Raw genomic sequence first — 25388 nt, 5'->3', positions numbered from 1 at the left:
GCAATCTATCTTCTCCATTTTCCTTACCCTCTTTTTATTATTGAGATTTTAAAATATATATTTAATTGATATTTTTAAATAAACCAAAATGGTTACTAGGATGATCGTCTCACATTGTTGCCTGTTTCAAAATATACATATGCAAGAAAATACAATTTTACAGAACAGTTTGAAGCAATCATTTTCCTTAGGAAAAAGATCATTCTGCTATAAAAGTCTTTGTGGGCTTATTTTTCTTTAGTATTATATTTTCAGTATTGCATTTCAAAAGTTACTGATTTATAAGGGAAGAGAAAAATCTTAAAAACATATGAAAAATAAATGGAGATATTTTGGGTTGGTGATAATAAAATCGTTACCAGTGGGATGAAAGATCAATAATGGCACAGCCATGAAAAGGCCATGTATGGGTTACCTAGACCTTCTGACCCGTCACTGAGACCTTCGTTTGTGCTTGAGCAAACCCTGGAGCACATCCCCAGGGTCAGCCTACCTGCCAGTGAGGTCTGGGGTGAGGCTCCCAGCTTTGGAACAATGAGGAAATGGGTGCCAAATGGAAGGCCTGACCCAGATTTAATTCACTGACTCCAGATATTGGCCACGAACCAGCCTTTAAAGGACTAATTGAGCCTATCTGCAAGCTCTCTGTGCTCCTGGCTCCAACTCGGTCTTCTGCCACCACATCAAGACTTTTCCAGAAATGAGGGAAAAACAGAAGTAACAGTGCCGCCCTCAGAGGCACTGTGTCACCCATTGCCACCTGTACCACCTTCCCGCTCTCCGGCATTCCTTCCCTACTTCTCCATTTCCAAGACTCAAAATCAAAAATGTTGGCCATTTATCGCCCAATTCAAGTTCTTCTCTTAGCACTTGAGGGTCTTTAATTTATATTTATCAACCCTCTATTTTATACATCTACTAAATATATTTGATCTCCCTAATAAGCCAATTTGTCCCATGTCCCTTGTACTTACTTGTCTCCCATATCTATGACTTTAAAAAACTAATTTCAGTGGTGTCAAAGGCGAACTCTTGGTGACCCCTTGGGCACTGGAGTCGAACTGTGCTCCCCAGGGGTATCACTAAGGCTTTCTTCTGAGAGGGCTCCAGGTGAAAACTAACCTCCAACATTTGGTTTATCAGTCAAGCATGTCAATCACCTGTACCACTCCGGGGCTCTGTGACTTTAATTGTACCTCACATTCTCATTACCAGTGCACATCAACTAATCTAAAAGAGTCAAGATCACAAAGGCCTATTCAGGGCAATTGGAGCACATCTTCCAAATTTGTTCTCCACTTCTTCCTACATTAAAAAATTGTCTTATTGGCATATAATTCACTTAGCATGCAATTCAATAATTCATTCGCATCAAGAAGAGGTGTACAATCATCACTACAATTAGTTCTAGAACATTTTCTTCATTCTTGTATTCATTGCCTTTAGCCCCTCACTTCCCCTGCAACCTTCCCTGCCATACCCTCAAGGAACCATAAATACAATTTCTGTCTCTATAGATTCACCTACCCTGAATTGAATACATAGGAAAACATTAATTAAAAAAAACTAACAATAACAAAGTAAAAAATTAAAAACCTTAATTGATAAAAAAGCAGAAAAATATTAAAATCTAGAACAAATTGAAAAGGATCATTAAGACAGATCACAGGATACATAGGGTACAATATTTTCACCTAACTGCGTCTGTAGCAATCCACTTTCTAACACGCATTCTTTACGATAGCAAGCATAATCCCATGCCTGGGCCATGGTTAGAGGGAATTCACCAGGGGGTTAATCCACTTGCATTTCCCCTTTACTTTTTTTTTTTAAACCGAAGCAATTTAAAAATGGGTGAAAAGGGAGATCAAATTATATGGTATTACATTTTGACCTGCCCACGTCTGCCATAATCAGCTGTATAATGCTCTCCACAGGGCTATCCCTTGTTCCTATTTTGCTCCAGGCTTAACTCCAATGTGTGGTGTGATTGTGTAGACAGAGGCATCCATCATGTGCATAGCTCATGACCACCTTCTCAGCTCGTCATGCCTCTGCCCTCCAGGAGTGTCTCATCTTTTCATGTAAGCCCTCTGTAGTCATGTTTGAACCAAGGGGCATGAATATATAACAAAAGCAAAGCCAATCATATTGGTCCCTGGGAAGTTGATACTGGATCTGAGACTGTCTTGGCTGTGTTGGACGTATGGCATGTAAGCTCAAGGGGTGTGAACAGAATGTTTCTATCACATGAACTAGGGACAGGAAAAGAGTGTTCATTGCAGAAAGAAACTGCAAATGTTTACAAGGTGTCCAGGTGGTTAAGATGCGAGGGGGTTGAGTAGGGGTGGGAAGGGGAGGATAAGAGAGATTGCTACATTGCCCCCCCCAAAAAGATCCTCTGTTACTATAGGTCTGGAGCCCAGGTAAATTCCAGATGCAGCATGAGAATCTCCTATATCTTTATAAATGCTATAATGTTTTTTGTCAGACTTTCCAGGGTTTTCTGTTTCTTAGGCACAAAGGATCCTGATTAATTTGCCATCCATGTACCTTTGACCCCTGATTTCTCCAATTCCGACTGCTAATTCCTTCTCCATTCTCCCCTGATCTCATGCTAACCCCTCTCCAGGCTCTTCTTGAGGACTCCCCTGGGTAAAATGACTACCTTGGACGGACCTTTTTGGCCTAGCTTTGGCCTCTGTCCCTGCCAAATAGGTCCTTCCCCAACCGACCCAGTCTTGAGAAGAAGCAGAGCAGTATTTCCCGAGGATCTCCCCCTCCCAGAGCTCCTGCAACCTATTATTGTGTGGCAGAGGAGTTACAAGACTCTGCTCCACTGGTAGGTTTAGCGGGGAAGTGTTTTGCTGATCCCATTCAATATTACGTAATTGATGACATCCAGTCACTCTGCTGTGACCTCCTCAGTTCTGCACCGATTTCATGTGACTCCTCACTTTCATCCGGTACCTCTTTTTTGGGGGGAGTGGAGTGGGGGCTGTTGGGATATAAGCATCCATCACCGCCACAGAAACTAAGTTAGAAAACTACCTAACAGAGATTTCTAGTCCTCGATTTTCTTACTGTCGTCACAGAATAACATTTTAAAGGTCCAAAGCACTCACGCCCAAAATGAGAAACGGGTTGGCAGTTTTTAAGAGGAACGATTTCAAGGCAGCGAGTTCCCTAATGCTGAGCATCAATCAAGACCTTGGACATAAAACCAATTAGCATTCAGTCATAACAAAAACAGCTCTCTGGAGTTTGAGTCCACTTCTGTCTGAAGGACTCAAAGAGAAACGTGGATCTCAAATATACCAAGGACTCAGGAATTCACTATCGAAAAAAAGATCCGGTGATAGAGTGAGACTTTGTAGCTTGAGTTCCAAATCTCTTGTTATCCGCTACCCCTCAACTTTTCTTCTGGGTCTTAAGTAAATCTTAAGTAAATCACCTTGCCCTCGCGACACAGAGGAGCCGCGGAGACCGTCACTGTTCGCATCGGTGGGACTGGGATGCCCGTGCCGCTAGCTTTAATTCCGACTGGGGAAGTGACGTGTGCCAGGAAAACCTTCAACCCTCACAAGGTCTCTGACTCAGACAGAGACATTGGAGGTGTGGAAAAAAGAGAATTCCCCGGAGAGCCGAAAGAGCCCATGACAACTTCCGGCTCTCCGGCTCTCCCCCTGGCCCTGTTCTTTAAACTCCCCAAGTGCGCATTCCCTCCTCTGTACCTTGTGGATCATAGTAGACGCCTTTCCTCTCTCAGGAGATTGCTGCATCGGAGAGAGTCTGCTTGAGAGGGAGTCATAATGAGAGGAACGACTACTCTAAACGTCCTGCTTTATTTCAACCCCCCCCCACCACCACCACCACCACCATCAACAACAACAACAAATCAGACTCACCGCCATGGGGATGATTCAACCTCAGAGAGACCCTACAGGACAGAGTAAAACTGCCCCCGTGGGTTTCCCCAGAGAAGAAAGCCTCATCTGTCTGAAAAGTGGAGGGGGTGGATTTGAACCACTGACCTTGTGATTAGCAACCCAGCAGCCCATGACCCCTCATCCCTTAGGAGATAGAATTTGGCCCCATTAAAACTTGTAATTCCAGGTTAACTTTGTTATGTGGTTAAATCACTAACCGAAATGTCACTTGTCACCCCTCACCAGGCTGCCCAACGTGTGAGGAAACAAGCCAGACCTATCAGTCAGGCCGTCATGTCTCCAAAGAAATGATGAAATGCTGGGACATGAGGTAAGGCTAACACTGTCCTGAAAATGGATCAGAGATGAGATAATCAATGCCAAAGAATCTGAAAGTATACGGCACCAAACGCATGTGTGTTGCTACTCCTAATGAGAAGGTGTGGGGTTTGGGGAACAGTATTTTGTGGCGGGACCCAAGGTCATGCAGTCAGACCTCAGACATTGCATAGCAGGTTGCTGTTCTGACTAAGAAAGGAATGTCCTTGGTCATCCTTGTCTCCGGATGGACCCCGAAGATTACTCATACTGCTTCGTCATTCTTCCGTTAAGACCTTTGTTGATTCTGAATGGCGCTCCAATGAGATTTTTTTTCACACCTGCTTAAAAACACTGGAAAACAACAGAGTCATCCCAGTGGCTTCTCTCATCTTGCTGGAGAGGATCCTTTAAATCTCCTAAGTCTAACCACGCTAAACATACACACACTAATGCTTAAAACCAGGATCAGCTCCTTCTTAGAAGTAAAAGATCTGTCACTGGATCTTAGCACCTACTGACGCCGAAGCAACCCTGGCAACCAGACTAGTGGGTACTGATGTATCTTTTATATTTTTAAAATGAAATATATATTTTCATGAATCACAGAAACGACCCTTTAACGACAAGATGCACCAGCTCACTTTCTTTTCCCTGACAGTCTTTCCATGGTGAAAAAAAAAGACAGGACCTTGGTGTCCTTTGTCTCCTCTCCCCTTTTATCCCCTTCCCACTTACCACCCAGTGCCCCCAAGGTACTGGGCTCCAAACCCAGGACTCAAGCTCTAAAACCACACAGATTCAGAATAAACTCTTTTCAGGCCAATGAAGTGCTGAGAGCAACGTCATCACTCATCCCTTTGTTGGTCTCTGTTAGTGCTCAAGCACAAAACCCTCCTGAAGAGTTCTGTGTGTGTATAGTTTTTGTTTGCCAACACAATAACCCTTAGTTCTGGTGGCATTTGTAATGCTCGGGTAAGCCCTGAATGCCAGACCTGAGCAATAAAAACCGAACTCAAAGTATCGTGAACTTGAGGGGACCTAGTCATCATCCAGTTTCACTCCAAGCTGACAACCACTGCCGTGGAGTTGATTTGGACCCACAGTGATGGGGGAGGACAGAGGAGCATCCGTCCCTAGGGTATTCTGAGACTTTCTGAGAGTGTAACTCTTTAAAGGGGCAGACAGCCCCTACTCTGTCCTTCAGAGCAGCTGACTAAATCCGAACTGGGGATCTTGCTGTGCGCAGCTCAACCCAGAGGACACTCGGCCACAGGGTTTCGAAAGATCCAATCTCAACAGCTTACTGACAAAGAAGGGGTGGAATCCCTTAGCCGTGACCTCATAGCTGATTTATGATCTAGCCTTCTGATTCACTCCTCTCCTTTATTACACCATGTTGAAACGCCTTGACCTCCTAAAAACCAGGTTTGTTCCCAACCCTGTTACATGACATCTTTGCTTTCCAGGTGTTTCTAAGCCAAGGAAACTCATGAAACATCTCAGAATTGTGCAAACACATTCTCGTGTTCTCCTATCCTCATAGATGACTCATTTGAAAAAACAGTTATCAAGATATTAAAATCTTGACATAAAACATCATGTTAAAATTGTTTACAGGAGATAGCACAATGCCACATAACTTAAAATATGTATTTATTAAATTATGAAAATTATTCACGCTTAATATTAGGCTAATAGCACAATGCAGTAAGTACTAAGGTTTGGGGAAGGGGATCATTGCTCCCCCACCGTTAAGGCACAGCATGGTAAGTAGACTTTTCGGAAACCAACGCTCTCATAAATACATGTGTGCCACCCTGAGGACCCTTCCATCTCAATAACACTAATTGCCCTTTTTCCTTGCTGCTCCTAGCCATATTTCTTGGAAAACAGCAGCTGTGTTTATTCAACGAGCAGCATACTGATGACTTGATGATAGGGTAATCTGCTGGAATTCCAAGTGTGACTGTCCCAGAGACGACTTCTCAGCACACCAGCAAAGTATCCTTTGGATACGAAGCTTTGGAAAGGCATTCCCACTTTGTCAGCACATAGGATCAGGACTTCTTTCTTTCAGCTTGTTGCAATGCTGGATTTTTTCCAGCAAGTATCATATTTTCTGGGTCTTCCAGAATAATCTTCCCATGAATCTTTGTCAAACGGTAAATCTGAAACATGAACATTTTCACTCCGATGACTTCTAAACAGAGACTTAAACAGGAACTTTAAGTACAATGAAAACCTCACAAGATTCTGCTCAAAATCAGAAGAATAAATTCCACTGGTTGATATTTTCTGTGAACCAGTGTGCTCTGGAGCGCATGCGAAAAGCTTAAAGATCCATTTGCTAAAGGGAAAAACAAGCAATCAAAACTGAAATCAAGTCATTTCTGAGAGGAAATCAATTGAAGAGGAAGATTACATTTCAAAGCACCAATGGTTAAACATCTACATTAACTTTGTCCTCTCTAATGATGGCCACCCAAGATATCTGTCTATTGAATACAAGATTTATACATGGTATTTACAAATAACTTAAGTGTTTTGAATTATCTGAGCAATGAAGTACTTTGTCTCTCTTAGTAACAATTGTTGTAATATAAGATTTTTTAGTGTGTTTATGTGGTTCTTACCTAGTATGCAGTATGTTCTAATCACCATTGCTGTGCTTAAACCCATTAACTCTTCTTTTATTTTAACTTCGTATTGTGATTTAGGTGAAAGGTTTCAGAGCAAATTGGTTTTCTGTTGAAAAATGCATGCACATTTTTGTGACATGGGTGACAAAGGCCACACTGTACCAGCACTCTCACTGTCCCACTGTGTTTGCCATGTCCATTTATCCCTCTTTCCTATTTCTTCTTGCCTTCTGAGTTTGGATGGCGCTCTGGTGGGGTAGCGGCAAAGTCAGCAGTTCGAAACCTCCCTTCCCTCTTTGAGAGAAAAAGGGCTTTCTACTCGGGTAAAAAGTTACAGTCGGAAACTCACAGGGGAATCTCCCTGATATTAACATTCACCTTATGAGTTTGTGTTTTATTTGGCTGAAAGTTGAGCCACCAAAGTAAGTTCAGTTTTAGATTGACAAGAGACCAAGAGCCATAATCCCAACAGTTTCACAAGTCTATAGCTGACCAGTAAGCCTGGTCTTTTTTTTTATTTTTATTTTTTTTGGGTCGTGGGGTTGGGGTTGGGGTTGGGGTGGGGGTGGGGGGGATGGGGGCAGAGGGAAGTAGCAGGCAGAGGAGTTGGTCCCATATTTCCTTCCTACTCTGGTCATTGCATTCTACTGTGATCCCTTTCAGAGTAGTTGGTAGATATCTGGGCACCATCTAGTTCTTCTGGTCTCAGAGTACTAGCGGGTGAGGTTTACATGGTCCATTAGTCCTCTAGAAGAGTAATTCTTTCTTGTGTCTTTGATTTTCTTCACTGTTCTGGAGCCAGTGGCATGGTGGTTACACATTTGGGCTGCTAGCCAGAAAGTCAGTAGTTTGAAACCACCAGTCACTCCTCAGTAAAAAGACAGGGCTTTCTATTCCCGTAAAGAGTTACAGACTTGGAAACTCACAGGAGCAGTTATTCCCTGTCCTAATAGAGCCATGACGAGCTGGCAGTGAGTTTGTTTCTTTGTTTTCTTTTCTTTGAGTTCTATTGCTCAGGACAGAGATAAACCACAGATACATCTTAGATGACTGCTTGAAAACTATTAAGAACCTAGCCAATACTTACCAAAGTAGAATGCAAACCATGCTCTTTGTAGACTGTGCTATGCCAATTGCCCTGGATATGCCCAGAGACCATGATGCTGAGGCCCCATACTCAATTATTCCTTCAAGGTGTTTGGTTATGGCTAATAAGTTCTCATCAATTTGACCTCCATATACGCTAATATATTCACTTATGTATTTGTAGCACAAATAAATACATATGCCAAAATGTCCTTTGATAAACCTGGACACATTCATGAATTTAGCCCCATTCGTTTTCCCACACTTGTTCAGCTTGCACGTCTATCAGTGTGTCCACTCATGGGTTATTGTTAATGCCATGATTGCAGCACCGTGTACATAACAGTATTTATCTTTGTAGCCCTTCCCTCTTGTCTTCCTTAAGCTCTTTACAACAGGTGGGTCTTTCTTTTTTTTCATGTTTTATGAGAATTCTGAAACACAAACCTTTAGATGACTTGCCAAAGCTCACTTACTGGTAAGTTACAAATTCAAATTCCCAAATCAGACCTTTGGTCCTACAGTCTGTATTATTTACCAGAACATCTGATGCTTCTCAAGTAAAATGCTAAATGGATAATAATAAAATACTAAGGTTTAAAGGTAAAATTTGTAGATCTTAACCATGCACTCATATTTAAGAGCATCTATATAACATCTGTGCCAAAAATGAGCATGTCGAGGGAGATTAGAATTGGGGACCTGCCCAGTCAGAAAAATTCATACTCAAGGGACTCAAAATCAATTTTAAAAGCTTATCTTTTGGAAGAATTGCCAACATTTTTCAAACATACTATTGCCTACTTATCCTGGATAGAAAGGGGGTAAATAAACATTAAAAGTACTACATTCAGATTGAGTTAGAACTTCAGAAGAACTTAATGTGTGCCACCATGAATTTGTAACAGTTTCACAGAACTAGTTCTAAGAGTCACAGGAGTGGATGCATGTTATAATATTGGGTAAATGAAAATAAAGTTTAACAAAGATTATCAGTGATATCAATTAGTTATAGGAATGTGGTGGGTAATTTTGAAGTTCTCTTATATTCTGTTTTATATAACTCAATACACATATAATAATCACATAACTTATTACTTTAAAATAGCTTTCTAACATAAAAAATGATACTAAGTAATTGGAGTGGGATACACAAAGAGATTGTCAGATAATAAAATTATCTCCAACAGATCCCCTCATAGAGGGGTTTAGGAGAGGAGATGGGTCAGTCAGGGTGCGATGTAGTACCGATGAAGAACACAGCTTTCCCCAGATCCTGCATGCTTTCTCCCCCCAACTACCATGATCTGAATTCTACCTTGCAGGACTGGATAGGGCAGAGGTTGTACACTGGTGCATATGGGAGCTGGAGGCACAGGGAATCCAGGGTGGACGATATCTTCAGGACCAGGGGTGTGAGGGGCGATGCTGGGAGAGTAGAGGGTGAGTGGGTTGGAAAGGGGGAACTGATTACAAGGATCCACGTGACCTCCTCCCTGGAGGATGGACAGCAGAGAAAGGGGGGGAGGGGAGACTCCAGATAGGACAAGATATGACAAAATAACAATCTGTGGATTATCAGGGGCTTGCGAGGGAGGGGCGAGCGGGGAGGGAGGGGGAAAAAAAGAGGACCTGATACAGAGGGCCTAAGTGGAGAGCAAATGCTTTGAGAGTGATTAGGGCAGGGAATGTATGGATGTGCTTTATACAATTGATGTATGTATATGTGTGGATTGTGATAAGAGTTGTATGAGCCCCTAATAAAATGTAAAAAAAGAAAAGAAGATGATTAGGGAAGGGAATGTACGGATGTGCGTTATACAATTGATGTATGTATATGTATGGATTGTGATAGGAGTTGTGTGAGCCCCTAATAAAAATTTTTTTAAAAAATTATCTCCAACAACTTAGAAATCAGGATCAAACTTCTGAATAGCCCATTGGTTAAGGAAGAAAGTCTGAAGGAAAATAAAAATATATATACTGGGCTGAATGGAAATGGAAGCACAGCCTATGGGAACTTGTGGAGCACAGCTAGTGCAGGTCTGAGAGGGAAAACAATGGTACTAAATACTCAAATTAAAAAGTGCGGAAATCCTCAAATCAGTCATCTAAGCTAGCACCTCAGGAACCTGGAAACAGAAGAACAAAATAAACTGAAAGCAAGCCGATATAAAGAGATAATGAAGATTAAACTCAAAGCAAACAGATGTAAAGAGATGGTGAAGATTTTAAAAAGAAATCAACATAATTTAAACCAGAAAAAAAGGTAAAGCTATCACTGAAACAAAGACCTGGTTCTTTGGAAAGACCACTGTTGGTCTAGAAGACAGACAAAGAAAAATGGCAAGGCACAATTTACCAATATCAGGAATGAAAGAAGAAATATCACAAATTCTACAGACATCAGAAAGATGACAAGTGAGAATTATGAACAAATACACACACAGAATTTGATAGCTTACATATAATGGATCAATTTCTCAGGAAAAAATGCACTCTGCCACAACTCCCTTGATATGGAATAGAAAATGTGAATGTCCCTTAATGATTAAGGAAATTTAATTTGAACTAAAAACATCCCCAAAAGGAACTCTCCAGACCCAGATGGCGTCACTGGAGAATTCTACCAGATGTTTAAAAAAGAAAGAACATCAGTTCTACATGGTGAATGGATAAACTAACTGCTCAATACTAAAAACTACTACTCAGCAATAAAGTAGTAACCAATTATTCAGAAATTCAATAACCTGAAAGAATCTTTCGAGAACACGCTGAAAACAAAAGTCAAACTCCGAGTTGTTAATAGTGTGTGACTCGATGCACATTATAGTCTTGAAATTTATAAAGTCGTAGATATGACAGACAGAAGAAGGTTAATGAGGTGATGAGGGTAGAAAGGAAGTGAGTCTGGCTATTAAAATGCAGTGTGAAGGATCTTTGTAATGATGGAAAAATTGTTGATCTTGACTGTATGCCAATAGCCTGGTTTCCACACTGTGCAATAGGTCGGTACTCTTGGGGAAGCTGAACAATGAGGGAACAGGATTCATTGCTTTATATTCATGTGAACGAACATTTCCAAATAAAAGGATCATAAAATAATAGTAAAGCCCTGATTTAGCAAACAACACTAATAAAGCACTAGATAAGAAAATTATGGATTCTGTATATGAATATAGACACAAAATTATCAGTAAAAATACCATCAAATATAATCCCAAAGATTGTTAAAGAAATCATTTGTCATCTTCACATACAGTTTATTTGAAAAGTATAAAAAGAGTTTGGCATTGGGATAATTAAGCAAGATCATAACATTAATAGGCTCAAAAAATCATCATTCCAATAGCTTCCCCAAGGGCCTTCAACAAAATCCATCTTATTTCTTTAAAAAAAAAAGGTATGGGAGAAGCTCCCTTTATTCAGCAACCATTATGTATTTTCCAGTCGCCACAAATATAAGTGGGAGTCGCATGACTAGCTCTCCCTCCAGCCAAAGTGCGCCAAGGAAGTTGACAGAAAAATGTCTTCTTCTAACATCCAAGCTTGTCCACGAGGCTAAAAGCAAAAAAATGACAGGTGCTGGAGTTGAAATTGAAAGCAGGAGGCACCATTTAAAGGAAGATACACACGACAAACACACACATACACACAAACCATTTAGCTTATCACATATTAAGCTAGCAATCAAGGATTAAGCATTTTTGTGCCATGGAGATTTCTCGGTCCATTTGCTACCATAGCATTGTAAATACAGCACAAATGAGTGTCACCCTTTCTAATTCAACTAGAAGTGTCCTGTTTTTGTTGTTGACTCTTTAATGCGAATTGGTGTGGATTTACAAAGCAGACTCCTTTCTCACTCAGCTAGTCGCTCTAATCACTCACACTCACTGTATTTGCCTTGATTCCCCTGCCCACCATGCACCCTCACTGATGGCACTCCCTGCCTCGGTTTCCTATTTCCATTCCTCCTTTTCTACCACTTCTGAATGTTGTCCTCTGGAAAATGCTGCCCTTTGGCTTTCTCGTGATTCATTATTCCAAGATGTGTGTACCTCACTACGCTTAGAATAGAACAATTTTAATAGCCATCATTTAGAATCAAAAGGCATCACATTGAATGTTCCTCAAACTTCAATCCCAGAAATCAATTGCTTGGTGATCTTTAGGAAAATGGTCCATTCCACACCAAAACTCTCTCAGTAATTCACAGCACGTATTTATCTACTAAAGGCACTGGGATCTCTTATAGAAAAACAAAAAAGATGCTATACCTTTATTAAACTCGGTATTTAACATACTTACTTGAAAGCTGGAATATTTATTGATTGCTAGAACTGGACCACCTATTCACCAAGATATATATTTTCTGCAGAATATTTTGAGGAAAATAAGGCAATGGAATTATTTCCATGAGATTCATAAAATATCTGAAAATATCTCCTATTGAACTAAAGTTTGTATGCAAAATGTTTCTCATAGTATTGTTTATAGTAGAAAATAGACTAAGATAAATTTGCATATGTAAGTATACATTTAGGCAATAAAAATATATGCAGTGAAAGACAAAAATTGAAATAATACCTAATGCCTGAAAAATTCTAGGCATTAATAGATTGATAAAGCTGATTAAAATTGAGCATATAATATGAACCCAGTTAATATACATTCATAGGTATATTCACATGCATAATAAAGATATATAAGAAAATATTAAAGAGAATTATCTATAAAAGCTGAAATCATACATTTTCTTCTTTATTTTATATGCTTTTCAACATGTTAATCAGAAGTAATAAGCTTTATTTTTAAAAAGAGATATAGAAATGGAACAGTTCTTTTACTTTACAAAATTTCTGCTTTGTCCTTCAGCTAGTACATTATTATTAATAATAATGCTTATTGAGCAGGAATAATCTCTTTTCAGCATGAAATGTCTTGTATTCATGCAAAAATAATCTTAATACTTATTATTTTTAATGAGAAAAATGTGTTCAGGTTGAGCAATTCTTATCAGATACTTGATAAGAATATGTAAAGGAGAACTTAACTCTGTAAAAATTAGCTGTATGCCAAAATGTTATCATCACCAATAACCTATGAAGTGGAAACAGAGAGTCACAAGAGGTACCAAGAAGAGTGGCCTGAGGTACAGAGGACCACTCTTCGGAGTCTGGCTTGGAAGCAGGTACTAGTGTGGTTCAACAGAGTCCCAGCCTTCCACTCCTCACCACTGAAAAAACATACACCGATGCATGCCGGAATGGACTACATTGTATGACTTTATTTTTTTCTTTTAAATCATTATATTGGGGAATCATACAACTCATCACAATCCATACATCCTTTCATGTGTCAAGCACATTTGTACATTTGTTACCATCATCATTTTCAAAACATTTTCTTTCTACTTGAGCCCTTAATATCAGCTCTTCATTTTCCCCCTCCCTCCCCATGATAATTTATAAATTATTATTATGCTTTCATGTCTTACACTGAACAATGTCTCTTTTCACCCACTTTTCTGTTGTTCACCCCAGGAAGGCAGTTATATGTAGATCATTATGATCGGTTGCCCCAATCTCGCACCTTCCCCTTACCCTCCTGGTATGGCTACTCTCAATGTTGGTCCTGAGATTTACTGTCCTGGATTCCCTGTGTTTCCAGTTCCTATCTGTACCAGTGTACATGCTTTTGCCTAGCCATATTTGTAAGGTATAATTGGGATCATGATAGTGGGGGGAGGAAGCATTAAAGAACTAGAGGAAAGTTGTATATTTCATTGTTGCTGCACTGCACCCTGACTGGGCGGTCTCCTCCCTGTGACCCTTCTGTAAGGGGATGTCCAGTTGTCTACAGATGGACTTTGTCCCTCCTCTCCACACACACCCTCATTCACAATGATATGATTTTTTTTGTTTGGATCTTTGATGCCTGGTACCAGATCCTATCAACACCTCATGATCACACAGACTGGTGTGCTTCTTTCATGAGGGCTTTGTTGCTTCTAAATTAGATGGCCGCTTGTTTATCTTCAAGTCTTTAAGACCCCGGATGCTATATATTTTGATATCCGGGCACCATTAGCTTCGTCACCACATTTGCTTATGTACCTGCTTTGTCTTCAGGGATTAGGTTGGGAATGTGAGCGTCATGGAGTGCCAGGTTAACAGAACAAAGTGTTCTTGCATTGAGGGAGTACTCCAATGTCCATCTGCTACTCTAATACTAAACCTATAAATATATGTACATCGATCTATTCCCTCATCATCATAAATATATTTACATACGTACACTCCTTTATTTAGAACTCTATGAATATCCTTTGCCTCCTAGTTCTTTTCCTCCATATCCTTTTACTATTCTATCCCACTATCATGTTCAGCCTTCCTTGAGTTATCAGTGATTCCTCTTGGTTACATTGCCCTTGATCAAGGCCTACTAAGCCTCCTACACCCCCTTGCCATTGATTTTGGATCCCTTCTGTTCCCTTGTCCCTGGGCTTGTTAACACCAAACCTGGGTTCCTTTCCCCTGCCTTCCCCTCTCCAAAATCCCCTTGTAATCATCGGTCCCGTGTTTTCTCCTCCAGATTGGTAATCCTGCCAATCTTATCTAGATAAACATGTAGATAACGATATGCACAGAAACAAGACCGAGCAAAACAAAGCAACAAAAGAAAACAACAAGAACCCAAAAAGAAAAGCCTATACGTAGTCCAAGATGTGTTTGTTGACCTTTAGGAGTGTTGTTTTCCATCGAATCTGCTGAGGTGCCATGACCTGGCCCCACGATCTATTGTTTGTACTCCCTGGGGACTTCAATGCTCTGCTCCCCTTGCTATTCTGTTGCACACCCTTAGTGTTTCTCCTCAGTGTGATGGAGTCAAATTTGGCACAATTCCTGCACTGAGTCTCCAGTGTTGTCCCCCCATAGTACTATGCTGGATCAGTGAGGGATGTCGTGTCTCATAGTGGGGCCAGCCCTATGATCCTCTCTGTGCCTTGGCTGTTCAAAGCAGAAATATGATCCTCAGGGCTTGATGGGCCAGGATGTGCTCTACTCTCTCTCCCTCCCCCTTCATTTGCTCCCATGGCTCTGATCAGACATATCCCTCTCCCTGAGCTGTAACTTCAGCGCTGTCCTCTGAAGTGAATTCTTCTGGAGGGAGTGGGGGCTGTCCACGTTGTTGGGATTGGGGCCAGCCTGTGAGTTTCTTACTAAGCCCTTGTGATAGGTTTTATGTCAACTAAAGCAGGCCAGGATTCTCCCAGATATGATCTAACACAGTGCGGTCATCTCCATATTGGGATCTCTGAAGCAGCCAAGCAATAGTGGAGAGACTCCACCTCCTTATTCTGGATACAGCTTTGATACAGTGGACAGAGTCTTCATTCAGGGAAGGCATACTCAGTATAAATTGATGGTGTGTAGGAGCTAGCTCTCTTCTGCTGAATTTGGATCCTGCATCTGGTTTATAGACCTCCTATTATATCACTTGCTGATCCCAGATGCCATCAGTGAACTGCCAGCCTTAGATTGCTTGGCCCATTCTTGAATTCACTCAGCCTGCATTCTTCAACCTATGGTCAGGCTGCTTTATGTTTCTGCTTTCTGTTTGTCAGTCTATGCGGCTCTGAATGTTAGGACAAACCTTCATCTTACATCTGACCCATGGACTTGATCCAGATTAGAATTACCTACTTCAACAGCTGTGTTCACCATTTCTTGATATAAATCCATTTCTACATACATAAACGCACAAACTTCACTGATTTTGCTTCACTAGAGATCACCCAGCCTAACACAGCCTTTCATCTTTTTCAACTCCATGACTTCCTTAAAGTTGACCACTGACTACTTTTAGCTACCAAGATCTTCTCCATTTAAATTTTTCAGTGGCCATAGTTATTTCCATATATTTTTACTGCAATATTTCCAAGACATATTTATGGCTGACTATAGCTTCGCTAGGAGTTACCGTGTATATTATTTCAGCTCTTCATGTAATCAACTTCAGGGCATGCTTCAAAACTTAATCCACTTTGTAGAATATATATATATATATGTTCATATGTACACACACATACACACATATATATTCTTTAAGTATATGTATTCTTTTTTTTTTAATTGTAACAATTTATTGGGGCTGATACAATTCTTTTCACAGTTCATACATATACATACATCAATTGTATAAAGCACATCTGTACAGTCTTTGCCATAATCATTTTTTTTCTCTTTTCTTCTTTTACATTTTATTAGGGACTCAAACAACTCTTACCACAATCCATACATATACATACATCAATTGTATAAAGCACATCCATACATTCCCTGCCCCAATCATTCTCAAGGCATTTGCTCTCCACTTAAGCCCCTTGCATCAGGTCCTCTTTTTTTTCCCCCCTCCCTCCCCAGTCCCCCCTCCCTCATATGCCCTTGGTAATTTATACATCGTTATTTTTTCATATCTTGCCCTATCCGGAGTCTCCCTTCCCCCTTTCTCTGCTGTCCCTCTCCCAGGGAAGAGGTCACATGTGGATCCTTGTAATCAGTTCCCCCTTTCCAACCCACTGACCCTCCACTCTCCCAGCATCGTCCCTCACACCCATGGTCCTGAAGGTATCATCCACCCTGGATTCCCTGTACCTCCAACCCTCATATGCACCAGTGTACAGCCTCTGTCCTATCCAGCCCTGCAAGGTAGAATTCGGATCATGGTAGTTGGGGGGAGGAAGCATCCAGGATCTGGGGGAAAGCTGTGTTCTTCATCGATACTACCTCACACCCTAATTAACCCATCTCCTCTCCTAAACCCCTCTGTGAGGGGATCTCCATTGGTCGACACTTGGGCCTTGGGTCTCCACTCTGCACTTCCCCCTTCATTTAATATTTTATATATATATATACACATATATACACATACATATATACATACATACACACACTTATATCTTTTTTTTTTTTTTGCATGATGCCTTTTACCTGGTCCCTTGGGCACCTCGTGATCGCACTGGCCGGTGTGCTTCTTCCATGTGGGCTTTTTTGCTTCTGAGCTAGATGGCCGCTTGTTCACCTTCAAGCCTTTAAGACCCCAGACACTATCTCTTTTGATAGCCGAGAACCATCAGCTTTCTTCACCACATTTGCTTATGGACCCATTTGTCTTCAGCGATCCTATCATGGAGGTGTGCAGTCAATAATATGATTTTTTGTTCTTTGATGTCTGGTAACTGATCCCTTTGGGACCACTCGATCACACAGGCTGGTGTGTTCTTCCATGTGGACTTTGTTGCTTCTGAGCTAGATGGCCGCTTGTTTATCTTCAAGCCTTTAAGACCCCAGTCACTATCTCTTTTGATAGCTGGGCACCATCAGCTTTCTTCACCACATTTACTTGTTCACCCACTTTGGCTCCAGCCGTTGTGTCGGGAGAGTGAGCATCATAGAGTTCCAATTTAATAAAAGAAGGTATTCATGCATTGAGGGAGTGTTTGAGTAGAGGCCCAAGGTCCTTCCGCCACCTTAATACTTGACCTATAAATATAGACACATAGATCTATTTCCCCATCCTCCTATATATATTTGCATGTACATGTCTTTGTCTAGACCTCCATGAATGCCCTTTGACTCCTAGCTCTTTCCGCCATCTCCCTTGACTTTCCTCCTGCCCTACTACCATGCTTCATCGCCACCTGGGCTAGAGTATACCTCTTCTCTAAGCAACCTTACCCTTGATCATTTCCCACCAGGCCTGCCACTCCCACTTCTCTACCATTTGGGGTCCCATGTTTTTCCCTTGTCCCTGGGTTTGTTAACACCACTTCCTTACCCCCCCTACCCCCCCACCCCAAGTCCCCCCAGAACTGTCGGTCCAGTTGTTTTTCCTCCAGATAGTTCATCCAGCCTGTCCTATTCAGACAGACCTGTGGAGTCACTAACATGCACGAAAACTAGATAGAGGAAAACAAAGCTACAGTATACAACCAGACAACAAAACAACCAAAACAAACCACTGACAAAGAACAGAACAAAACAGTTCACAAGAGAAAAGCTTGTAGTTAGTTCAGGGATCGTTTGCTGGCCCTTAGGAGCGTTTTCCAGTCCAGTCTGTTGGGGCACAACGCCCTGGCCCCAAAGTCCACTTTCAGCATTCCCTGGGGACCTTGCCACTCCATTCCCTTGCTGTTCCGCTGCACTCCCCCAGTGATTTGCCTCGGTGTGGTGGGATCAGGTCAGGTGCAATTCCCACACTGTGTCTCCGGTGCTGTCCCCTGTATCGCCCTTAGTCACTGAGGGGCATCATGTCTCATAGTGGGGCCAGCCATGTTGTTCTCTCTGTGGACTGGCTGCTCGACTCAGGAACATCATCCTCACGGCCTAAAGCATTACCACCACGGTCATCATATTCCTTTTTATGTGTTTTTTTTTATTTCTCTTTTGTTTTCTTCAATTCAGCTTTAGTTTTTATTTTAACTTTGCAATTCTGACAAGGACACCAATCTTCTGGATAACCAGAAGAACTAGATGGTGCCCAGCTACCATTATAACTACTCTGAAAGGGATCACAATGGCAGGTCCTGGATATAGTGGGAGAAAATATGGAGCAAAATTCAAAATCATTTCTAAAAAGACAAGGTGTGTTGGTCAGATGGAAACTGGTGGGACCCTGAGACTATGGCTGTTAGCCACCTTTCAGCTCTCAATAGCTCAATTTTCTACCAAACAATGGACAGACCTACATGGGGAATAACAACATTAAGAAGCATGCATGCAACACTCACTGCCATAGACTACACTCTGACTCACAGTGACCCTGCAAGACAGAATAGAATTGCCCTGTGAGTTTCCAACGCTGTCAATCTTTATGGGAGTAGAGAGCCTTATCTGTCACCAGATGAGATGCTGGCAGTTTGAGGCCATGAAACTTGCATTTAGTTACCTCAACATGCAACCCACAAATCAGCCAGGTGAAAGTAAAAGGGCAACATGTACCTAAGGACAAAGCGGGGAGGGTTAAAAGCAAAGAGGAACAGAGACAGGAAATACAGGGAGGAATTGGGATGGATGGTATTTCACTGTGGGGACTGTAATCTATGAAAACAACACGTGCATCTCTATAAACCTTTACTCAATTCATAATAAAAATTAAAATAAATACATTATATTCAGATGTATGTGGTCTCAAAGACCATCTGAACAATAAACTTGCATATCCTCCCAGAATTCTACAATTTAATTAACTTATATCATCCCCTCATTTTTGCTCCAATTCACATATACTTTGTTATTTTGTTTGTAAAGAATTATAAAATGGTGTTTTCAGATTCAACATCTGAGGGAAAAAATCGAACCATTCATCTACCCATAGAAGTTGAAGTTTGTTTTTGTTTGTTTTTCACAAAGACATGGGACGAACTTTGGTCTATTACTTGGTCTATAGTGTCATGTTCAGTGAAAAATACAGCTTATGAGTCATATTTGTGTTCCAGTATCTGCTTGACTGAATATTTTTAATGTTTCAGCTGTCATCTAAGCCTCTGTATGCTTTTCTGCAATGAAAGAGTCAAATGGGCTGCATCACAGGTGCTGTGATGACTATATGGCATTAACTAAAATTGGGTTATAGTTTTTTATCAAGCTTTAAAGTTCCCACTTCATTTGATTTTAGTTTGATCCAATATTACACATAATTACTTTTCTCATTGTACCCTCCAGTGTCCAGTGTCCACCTCACAAAGTGTAAGATAGGCTTGCTACTATAGGAAAGCTGTGAAAAACCTACTTGGATTTTAATTTTACATTCCCAAACCCCTTTTTGAATTCTATACTAGAAGCAGCCACTTGAAGAATTGTTTATGACATTGCTAGCATAAAAGCTGTAAAGGATTTTCCTCACTCATTTCCAAAGATTTCTATAACAGGGTTAGCTAAGAATACCTACTGCAGGTGGCATGTGCCCCTGGCACCCTCCCCACACTCATAACTATAAGTTGCATATATTCTTATGTCTGTGTATTAAGCATCATGGATTTTTCTTCTTTATTATTAGTAACAGCTAAAGTACATTCTTTACAATTTTACATTAATAAATCTATATTGATTAGGTACTTTGTCGAGTCTTGACTAAAAATACATATTTAACATAAATTGTTTTTCCTTAAAAACTAACGATCAGTAAAGTATATTCTTAGAGTAAATAACACATACCCAAGAAGATAAATACATTATAGAAAACCCAAAGGCAACAATTTCTACCTGAAGATTATTCTTTTTTAGATTTCTCCGTTACTCTCTGTCTTAGGCAGTGTTCTCTAGAGAAGTAAACCAGTGAAGCATGTAAATTATATATATATATATATATATATATATATATAGAGAGAGAGAGAGAGAGAGAGAGAGAGAGAGAGAGAGAGAGAGAGAGAGAAAGAGAGAAGAGAGAGAGAAATTCATATCAAGAAAATGGCTCATACCGTTGTCGAAGTGGGCAAGTCCCAAGTCCCTACAATTTCTCAGTCAGAAGTTAAGCTAGAAGCTTCCCCTGACTCAAGTAGCTGCGGAATCTGATGAACCCCAAATCTACAGGAAGACACAATCTATGAGAGCAGAGGCAAATGAACCCAAGATCAATAGGCCCAGCCTTGAGGCTCAAAGGTAAATGAATCCAAAGTTAGCAGGTCAGATGGCAGGCCTCAGGCAACTCTCAGAACTGGCGAATTGGCTGGAAATATGGCAAGGTATTGTCTTTAGTCCAAAAACTAGAGGGTGATCAACTATATTCTGATTCCAGACTTAACAAAAACCAAGTAAGCTTTTCCATAATGCCTACTTACTTTGGGAGCAAGCCAGATTGCTGGGGAAACTGTCTTTCAATTGGTTGCCTCAAGGCTATGATCTGAGTAAGGGCATTGCTTCTTACCCTAATCTCTGTACAACTGATTGGCTCCTAATAGCAGGTCCCATTGTGCAGGTAATTACATTGTGTTGGATGACATCACGACAATTATTAGGTCCCAACTGTCAAACCACAGAGAACAGTGGCCCAGCTAAGTTGACACAAAGCCTATCGCACATCCCATTGAAGCGGTAAGTTCCTAGTTTTCTGAGACATAAAATTCCAGTTTCTCTTTGAGGTGCTTTACTGATAATCCTAATTGAATATTATTTTAGTAAGATGTCAGCCTCTACTAGAGGCTCAGAGACCCCGTTAGGTATGGAGTGCCATGCCACTTTCAGCATCCGCACTGCTGCTATGGGCTCTTTTTGTGACTTGTTGTCAGGGAGAGAGTTGAGAAAGGTAAGTACGTACCTGCCACAATATCCACAGACACACTAGTAAGATGAATCTATTTTAACCTTTGTTCACATCCCATCTGTTCTAGTGACTGGGAAGTGTTCACAGGTTCATGATGAATCAGGCTTCATTTACATCCTCAGAAACATTCGCAAAGTGGATGCTTGACATTAATAAATACAAAGTGGAAATCCGAGAAGAGAGAAGAATTTGGTAAAATGTTTTCATGACTTAGGTAATGTGATAAAGGTCATATCATACTGTAGAGATCTCCATGCCCCGAAGTAGCCTGGAACTAACCATGTCACAGAATTGACTCTTGTTCAATTTATGGCATGCTCCTAATCAAACTTCGCTTAATGGAAATAAATATCAAGAGGAGTTTTGAAAAGCTAACAAGGCCAAAGCTCTACTACTTGAGTAGCTGTTCATAGATTCCATGGAAGAGACTGTGATTCACGGTGACCTTATGCATAATAGGAAAAAAAAACATTCTTTACCCGGTGGCACCCCTGTAATTATTGAAATGTTTGAGTCTGCTGCAGTAAAAGTATGTGCAAAGGGAGAGACAGAGAGCACATAGAGAAAACCGGAACAGGATTTCCAGGGCGATGTCTACACACAAAACTCTGTATCTTAAAGACCTAATAACAAAATCACGGTGTTCTTGCCTTCTCATTCTCTTCCCACTCACAGGACCCACCTGAAGCAGGACAGGAGAGGTTTCCTGAGTATGACGCATGACCAGCTGGACAATGAATAGGGAAGACAAGAGAAGAACTCATGAGAATTACGGTGTTGGCAAAAAAAATATTGGAAGTACCATGAACTCCCAGAAGAACAAACAAATCTGTCTTGGAAGCAGTACAGCAAGAATGTTCTCTGGAATCAAGGCTAGGAAGACTTCATCTCACATATTTTGGATGCGTTATCAGGAAAGAAAAGTCTGGGACGAGGACATCATGCTTGGCAAGGTAGAGGGTGAGAGAACAAGAGAGGAGCTCAAGAAGACAGATTGACGCAGTGGCCACAAGCGTAGGCTCAGACATCACAGGAGCTGTGAGGATGACACAAGACCAAGCAGCGGTTTGGAGGGAGGTTTTTTATTCTATTGTAGATCAGGTTGTCATGAGCCACAGCTTACTCATCCTCATCTAGCAACATGATTAGTCAATCAAAAAGAAATCCTTTCCTCTGCAACTACCTTCTTCCTAGGTTCTCTTTCTTATTTTCCTCAGCTGATTTCCCTCATTTTTTAATATCAAAAGGAAATAAAAGGTTTAAATACTAAAATATCCCCGAAGTCTATACTTTGAGGTTTTGTCCAGTCCCAGAGTTTTAAATATTGTGTGTTCACAGGATTTTTTTAGAAGTACCAGTTTTATCTCTATCACCAAACTTTTGACTAAAATACATGATTTTAGAAGCATATGTAGTATTATTTGTTTTTATGTTATTGTTTCTTCTCCTTTGACTATTATGTGAGCTCTTCGAGGACAGGAATTTTGTTTATTAGAACCACCACACTGTGCCCACAACTTAGCACAGTGCCTAGCACATAATTAACACTTTTTTGTTAAGTAAATGAATAAACACATCAGTTCAGCACATGTCCCCAAAGAGCTCAGCAGCCGATGGAGGAAATCAAGATAGGCAGGGTGAAGCAGAACGCACGCCAACTACGATAAGAGCTGTGGGAAGGATTTCAACAAATTACAGGCCAGTGCAGCGGAGATAAAAATTAATTCCAGCTGGGTTTAAGGCAAGGTCAGGGTTTTCTCACACGTACAGATACCCGGACACACTCAGGTATTTAAATGAAGCTGAAAAAGATGAAAGAGATTTCAGCAAGAGGATACACGGAGACCAGCAGGGGCATGAGGCGAGAACTTGCGTGTTCCGAGGCGCTCAGCATCGTCGAGGAACAGCACATGATCCTGGTGGTAGCCGCCTAGAAGATGAGATGGAAGATGAGGCCGGGAAAATAGAAAGAGCTGGAATGTTGAAGATCTTGAATGAAACAAAGAGTGATTTTGTTTCATGTACAAAATACCTGGTAAGGCACTATGAAGGACAAGGCTGTGCTAAATGCTAGAGTTACAGAAATGACATGCTTAGGTCCTGTGCTCAGGACATGTATAGTCGAGTCCAGGATGCAAGCATGCATACAGAGCTAGGGGCAACCGTCTCTGACTTATTCCCTGACAGAAATTTCCTCCCTGCCCTTTTTGAATGTCAGCGGGGTCCTTTCCTTCTTGCGCATTGTTTGTGTCTTTGTCTTTATACTATTGTGATTTTAGTCTTACCACCGTAGTATGGTTTAGTTTTTTATTGGTTTCTGTTGGGTTCCCCAGCTGGGAAGCACAGGAGGAGTGGATGCATAATGAGAATAACCCATACAAGGTGGGGGTACAGGGGTGGGGGGGGCTATAGGAGGGAAAGGGGGTTTGGAGAGTCAATAATGAAGGCCGCAGGGGGAAGGGAGAAGTAGAACAGGTCGTGACTGCACAACCCAGGTCAAAGGCAATTTTTCCAATGCTCTAAGACGGATGTGGTGATGACTGTACCTTGATATAATTGAAATATTGAATTGTATGATATGTAAACTAATTGAAAATAAAACCATTGGGGGGCACACACAAAAAAAACCAACCCTAAAACCATGTGTACCAATGAGCACACCACAGTGTGACAAATTAATATCAATTTGAGAGTCAGCAAATTGGAGGTGTGCAGTACAGGGTAGGTAAAGAATTTTCCAGAAATATTTTATGAATTAGGTCATTGATTGAGGACTCTTAAAATGGTGAAATCTAAGCTTCAGAAGAAGCAGCAAAGTCTTTGTTGTAGAAGTCTCACCGTTCACAAAGGAAACTCATTATGACACCAAGAAAATACTCCTAGTGTATAACTACTGCCCCTGTCCATGGAGACTTGGGGGTTGCTATGATGCGGAGCATATTTCAGTCAAGCTTCCAGGCTAAGACAGACTAGGAAAACAAAGCCCAAGAGTCTGAAGCCACACCTCACTTTTTAAACGAGTTAAATTCCAAAGACCTTGTTTTTATATGTGAACATTGATATTTATGTCAAACTGGAGAATGACATATCAGAACACAAAATAGAGGATGGCAACATCACTTACATTAACTGCCAATTTCTATCATTACTCACTGCTAAATTGCATCAGTACATAACTGCCAAATCACTGAGAATGATGCCCCAGCCAAGTTGACACATAACTGTAACCATCCCAGCCAGCATTGCACTGGCCTCCTATCTCTCCATTTGCTATTGCCAGATGCGTGGTATAAATATGCAAAATAGGCTGATAGTAGGTTTTTTAAACTACTCTTGTAAATATGAATTGTCAGATAAAGAAATGGTGGTTTTCCACATATTTGTGGTGAAGAATGGTGTATTTCAGAAAATTACCCAATGAAAATCCTATGGATCACAATGGCTTGGTTCCTAACGACCGTGGGGTGGGTTAAGGACCAGGCAGTGGTTCGGCTTGTTGTACAACCTCAACAACACAGCTTTTGAAAGAGTATGCAAGTTAGGGTAGACAAATGGAAAGGAGACAGCCTGAAGAAGAGATAATTAAGAAATGCCCAATCAAATTATTTTGTATCTCAAAAGATTATTTCAATATTATGCCCTATCTTGATGAGCATTTATCTCCTCAGAAATCTCTTAGGATTTATCGAGTTCCATATGGGTAGGGAAAGGGTGACCAGAGTCCTCTTACCTGATGAAATATAGCAGCACTCTCTTTAGGTAAAAGAGGCAAGACACCTAGGAAAAGGCATGGAAAAATTATCAGAAGCATGGAGGAAATAAACCACAGAAAGGCAGGCAGCGCGTGGTTGTGTGTAAAATGGTCTTTAATAAAAATATAGCTACATTGAGGCACTGGTTTCTGTTTCCCTGCTTGTGCATCATTGGCACACTTGCAGTAGCTAAATAATAACCAAAAAAGGACTTGTAACATGTTCTAGGCCCATCCTTCTGCAAACCCTAGGCTTCTGCAATCCTTATTCAAGATTTCAAGATGTTACTTCTGACAAGTTCTAATCATAATCATGGCAATTAGTATTTGACACTT

This window comes from Tenrec ecaudatus, chromosome 13 (genome assembly GCF_050624435.1).
Source record: "Tenrec ecaudatus isolate mTenEca1 chromosome 13, mTenEca1.hap1, whole genome shotgun sequence".
NCBI lineage: Eukaryota > Metazoa > Chordata > Mammalia > Afrosoricida > Tenrecidae > Tenrec > Tenrec ecaudatus.
The sequence above is the reverse complement of the archived record's forward strand: the minus strand, read 5'-3'. Positions refer to the sequence as shown.